Source organism: Sceloporus occidentalis, unplaced genomic scaffold, assembly GCF_023333645.1.
Source record: "Sceloporus occidentalis isolate IW3139 unplaced genomic scaffold, rSceOcc1.0.p SCAF_1, whole genome shotgun sequence".
Taxonomy (NCBI): Eukaryota; Metazoa; Chordata; class Lepidosauria; order Squamata; family Phrynosomatidae; genus Sceloporus; species Sceloporus occidentalis.
The window spans coordinates 213,764,036-213,770,250 of record NW_028316981.1 but is presented as its reverse complement, the minus strand read 5'-3'; positions in this window follow the sequence as shown (position 1 = coordinate 213,770,250).

Below are 6,215 nucleotides of genomic sequence, written 5' to 3'. Positions count from 1 at the left end.
TCAGTATCTGTGTAAAGAGAGGATGTGCACAAGTACACTTGGCTGCATATGAAAAGTGAACTTATCAATGTCACAAAGCACCTTTTTGCACAAGAAAAGAAAGCCAAAACAAAGCCAGAGAGAAGCAGCTTTTTCCTTGCCTTTCTGCATGCTGTCCGTATGACTTGTTCTTTCCCCAAGGGAGACATTTGTCAAAGCATACCTTTTGTGCTCTGGAAAAATCCATTAGACAAAAGGCATGCCTTTATGACTGTCTCCTTTGAAAAGAGAACGGAAGTCCTACAACAGCATGGAGAAAGGCATTGAGAAAGATGCTACTCTCCCACTCCGTTTTGGCTTTTCCCCCTCCTGCCATCCATCCTGGAGTCCTTTAGGTAAACAGCCATGCACAGCAGCAGTGGGCATAGTGCATACTTCCAGATGTTGGTGGACTACAACTCCCATCCACCCTACTGATGGGGATAGTGGTAAAGAATGCTGGGAGCTGTGATTTAGCAATGTCTGGAGGCCCACACTTTGCCCAAAACTGATAAACATGTGGTTCATTTTTATTTCATTTATATGCTACCTTTCTTCTGGAGTGGACCCAGTTGGCTCACAAAAACAATGAATTAAAAAACTTGACAATCACATTTAAAACATGGTTTACAAGCAATCACGTTAAAATGAATGCTATAAACAGTATGAAATTATTCAGAAGCATAGAAAAGTTAAAAAAACCAACAACAGCCAGTCTCTCCCCATAACAAGCAATTACTCATTTAAGCTTCCTGGAACAAAAAGGTCACGACCACTACAATTCAGCCAAGTGAGTCACAAGCCTAACTAAACCAAAATTAGGCACAAGCAATTTTACAAAGGCCTGTACCTGCCATTGTTCTGTGCCAGATTAGTTCAAAATTATTCCATAATCATAATATCTGGTAATCAAGAAGCTGGAAAACTTGATTCCCAGGGTCAATATGCTATTAATGAACTTGCAGCCCCACTTCTTTAACATCATGACTGGCAACTGACAAGCACTGCATTTTTGGTGGTATGAACATGCTGGCTATAGTGTTAAATCACCAGGAACAGATGATAGTCCTACTGAACTGGTACAATCAACACAATCCAATTCCAGTGTAACTAAAACATGCCCCAAAATATGGAAAACAAAGAGATGGCCAACACACTGGAAACAATCGATGTACAGTCGGCCCTCCTCATAGGCAGGCTTGCCTTCCACAGCTTTGAGGTTATGCAGAAGGTAAGTCCCGTCAGAAATATGGGGCACCGTGAGCACGTGCCCCATTATTTTCTATGGGCCTTGAGCATATGCTCTTTTCCGCATATGCTGGGGGCGGGGTCCGGAACGGAACGGTTCCCCCGCCTATGGGGAGGGTGGACTGTATATCCCAATACACAAGAAGGGAGATATAAAAAATGCAGCAGTTATAGGACCATAGCATTAATCTCACAGGCAAGCAAAATTATGCTCAAAATTCTGCAACACAGAATCCAACCATACATGAAGAGAGAAATCCCAGAAGTGCAATGTGGTTCAGGAAAGGAAGAGGCACTTGGGACTACATTGCAAACATACAATAGCTAATAGAGCGCACAAAGGAATGTCAAAAGAAAATCTTCATGTGTTTTACAGCAAAGCCTTCAACTGAACAGATCATGAAAAACCATGATATGCTCTTAAAGACATAGCAGTGCCACTATGTTTGATAGTGCTGTTGAAAAATCTGTACTTAGGACAAGACACTACTGTCAGAACAGAACACAGAATAGCGGTTTATAAATAAAACTTATTATTATTATTATTATTATTATTATTATTATTATATGCTGAAACATAATGCTTACCAATGGATAAAGGGGTTTGGCAAGGTTGCATTTTGTCACCCTATTTGTTCAACTTGTATGCAGAAAATATCAAAGGAAAAGCAGGATTAGACTGAGAAGGAAGCAGGAAGATAGGAGGAACACCCGCAGTCTAAGATATTTGGATGACACCAATATCATGGACTTGGAACAATGTCAAGTGCTCAGACCACTACACCATGCTGGCTCTCACAGGAAAAAATGACGGAGGCCTATGGTTTGGAAGAAAGGTCAGATGTAAGCCTGAGGGCAGGGAACTGTCTAATTATAAAGATTGTATGTGCGCTGTGTAAATTTACAGCGCTTTATAAATAAAGGTTAATAATAATAATAATAATAATAATAATAATAATAGCAGGTAGCATTGTAACCACTGATGCTTCACCACTGCTGGCTGCACTGCTGTTACACAGCCTTGCTTGCAACACAATAATTCACCCCATTCCTTACAAACAGCTGGAGGTTTTCCTTGACACACTCCAATGGGAAAGAGCTAAACAAGAATTCCTCAAGAGGTTAAAATCCATCTCCTGTGACTTTAAGAGGGACAAAGGCTTTTTATCTTCATAAGTCAATCAGCTCATCTTTATGGGTATGTTTGCTTTACCACCCACCTTTTAAGATAATTTTCTCTGCCTGTAATATTTGCATTTCTGTTCCCTCTGGCCCTTCTGATTTCAACCCCTGATCTAATGAGTTTAGGGAGAGGTGAAGCCATAAACCCTAAACCAATCTATGCATGTACAAAAATTTTTCTTCACAATACATATGCTGATATGTACATGTTCCTATCGCCTCCCAGTGATTGTGAAACTACCAGGAGATGCATCAGTGTTTGCATTTTGCTTCCTCTACTTCTCCCACACATCCCAAGCATGTGTATTAGTACTTCCCAAGTATTGTAGGCATGTGATGAAGGGAGCTGCTTGTTAGCCTTTTAAGGTCCATTGTTTTTTAAAGTGTTTCTTTCAATTAATGCCCTTTTACTTTTTAAATACAATGTTACCCTTGGGAACATTATCAACCAACTACTCAACATTATCAGAGGCTGGCTGGCCATCTGTCGGGGATGCTTTGATTTGGATTTCCTGCATGGAGGGGGTTGGACTGGATGGCCCTTGCGATCTCTTCCAACTCTACGATTCTATGATTCTATGATTCTATGATCAACCAACCAACTACATATTCAAATTACACTTTTGTCATTTAGATTTGAACAGAGCTTTATGAAGCTTTGGGGTTTTTGTAACCACAACTCCCCAAACACACTAGCCAACATGAACATATTGGCTGGGCGATTCTGGTAGTTCAAATCCAAAAAGTAACTTTTCCAAGCTCTGACTTGGACTCCCAGTCCAACTTCTGCATCCATTTTCAAAAGGCAGGAGGAGGATGCAACATTTACTGTAAAATGATTATTTGAACTGAAGATCAATATACTGCAATTAAAGTTATGTACATTCATGACACAATTCTACTTCCAACACTGTTTTCATATTCATTTTCAAGATGGCTGTATGTGTTTTTATGACATAGTTCTCTCTTTTATCTTCCAATCTCAAATTTGCCCAGAATTATATCTTTCAGTGAGGAGTGGGTGATGCTGAAAACAACTGCCCAAATCCAAAATGAGTCTCAGCTACACTGGATCACTTGTTAAAAGATAAATTAACCATTCAGTGAGACGATTTTAATGGGGACTAGCAATTGGATTTGGTGACTGTAATACAAAATCTTCCCTGTGCATGGTTGAATCGTAATAAAACTTATTAGTAACAGTTTGATCCTGCAAGCATTTTAATAAAACTAAATATTGCTCAATTTAGGCCTCCTCCCAAACACAGTGCTTTGCCATTTAATTCTTTACAAAATTTAGGCCAAAACCAATCTTATTTCTTAACTAGCAGGATTCAAGATTTTAAATAGATAGTTCCCCAAATTAGCCCATTCTTGTTTTGTGAGTTTTCTTACAGCTACATTTCCAACCAGGGCTCCCATACCTTTAAAAATTATGTGGAAGACCCAGAAAATTAACTGGGTGGCCTTGGAGCAGTTATACTCTTTCAGCCTGACTTATCTCTCACATGATTGCTGGGAGGACAAAGGCGGAAGAAGGAAAGCCATTGTTATTGTGTGCCATTAACTTATTTCCAATTTATGGTGGCCCTAATGCAAACCTATCACAGCAAGATTTGTCAGAGTTTTGGCTTTTTCTTCCTCTACGGCTGAGAGAGTATGGCTTCCCCAAGATGACCCCGTAAGTTTGCATAGCCAAACAGGGATTCGAGTCCTGGTCTCCAGGGATATAATCCAAATCCTCAAACTACTATACTGCACCGACTCTCATTGAAGGAAAAAGAGGGATGTAACTGTAATTAATAAATAAAGGGGAAACACTGCAGGTGATGTTTTCCATGTCAAGCTACACCTGAATTTCCCTCTTTTAAACAACTGTTAAAGGCGCAAGAACCCTGTCCTCTTTTCATTTGGTTAATATTATCTGTAAATATTATTACAGTATTATTAGAGAGCTAGCATGGTCTAGTGGTTTGAATGCTGGACGAGGACTCTGAAAGACCAGGGTTTGAATCCCTGCTCAGCCTTAGGGCTGACCTAAGTTGAAACCTTGGGCAAGTCACACTCTCTTGACCTCAGAAGAAAGTAAAGATAAAACTCCTCTGAATAAATCTTGCCAAGAAAACCCTATGATAAGGTTGTCATATTGTTGAGACAACATGAAGGCATATAACAAACATACAGCTAAGTCACAGAGTGGCCAGATGACAATGAAAAACATCTCCTCAACTGTTGTCTCAGCAGGTTTAAATTGACATGCAAACTTCATTGTTTTGTGTGCCTCCCCATCAATTTCAGCTTATGGCAATCCTATCACAGGGGTTTCTTGGCAAGTTTCTTCAGGGGTGTGTGGTATGGCCACACTCTGAGGCTGAGAGAGTGTGACTTGCCCTAGGTCACACAGTGGCTTTTCATGCTCAAGTGGGGATTTGAATCTTGGTCTCCAGGGTTGAGAGTCAGTGTAGTGAGCATTGGACTATGACTCTGGAGACCGGGGTTTGAATCCCACTTGGTCATGGAAGCCCACTGGGTGACCTTGAGCAAGTCACAGTCTCCCTGCCTCAGAGGAATGGAATGGGAAACCTCCTCTGAACAAATCTTGCCAAGAAAACCCCATGATAGGTTTGCCTTAGGGCTGGCCTAAATTGGAAATGATTTCAAGGCATGCAGCAGCTCCAGAGTGGTCCAAGGCAGAAATTCCCATGTGTACAAACATACTAGTGATAGCCAGAGCGGAGTAGTGGTTTGAGCATTGGACTACAGCTCTGGAGGCCAGAATTCAAATCCCGGCTCGGCTATAGAAACCCGCTGCATGACCTTGGGCGAGTCACACTCTCTCAGCCTCAGAAGATACCAGTGGCAAATGTCCTCTGAAGAATCATGATAGGTTCACCTTAGGGTCTCCAAAAGTCAGAAACAACTCGAAGGCACACAACAACAGCCAAACTTTTTAAGTCAGCCTTGGACCCTGACTCTAGATCCCAGGGTTTGATTCCCAGCTCTGCCATGAAACCCACTGGGTGACCTTGGGCAGGTAGCATGCTCTCAGCATCACGGGAAGGCAAGGGCAAACTGCCTTGCAATCCTGCCAAAAAAAAACCCATGATAGGGTTGCAGTAAGTTGGAAGCAACCTGAAGGGACACAGCAGCAGCAGCAACAACAAAGCCTGTGCAATGAAGCTGCTTTTGTTACAGAACCCAGTTTCACAGCGCAAATTAATTCAGAATTAAGCACACTAAATTAGGGGTAACATTCACAGGTCATTAGCTATTAAGATTGCATCATGGGCTGCATCTGCACTGCAGAAGTAATCTGGTTTGGCCCCACTTTGACTGCCATAGCTCTATGCCATGGCATTCTGAGAATTGTAGTTCCTTGTGGCATTGGTGCTAATAATAATAATAATAATAGTTTATTTATATCCCGCCCCTTGAGGTCAATCGGGGCGGCTAACAATGATAAAATACAATGCATTGTAGATCAAAATTCCCTCCCCCCTTAAAAAATTATTAAATCAATTATAATTAAAACCAACTAATTAAACAATATTAACACATACACATTATTACAAGACAAAAACAAAACAGAACAAAACAAATAAAACAGTAAACTACGGTAGCATTTCCAAGGAGGACCTTGGGGATTCTCATAAGAACAGGGTTCCTGAGGCCAGGGTTATCTATTCCGGAAAGGCCTGCGGGAAGAGATCTGTCTTGACAGCCTTTTTAAAGCTGTCTAAAGATGTCAATTGACGGATCTTGTCCGG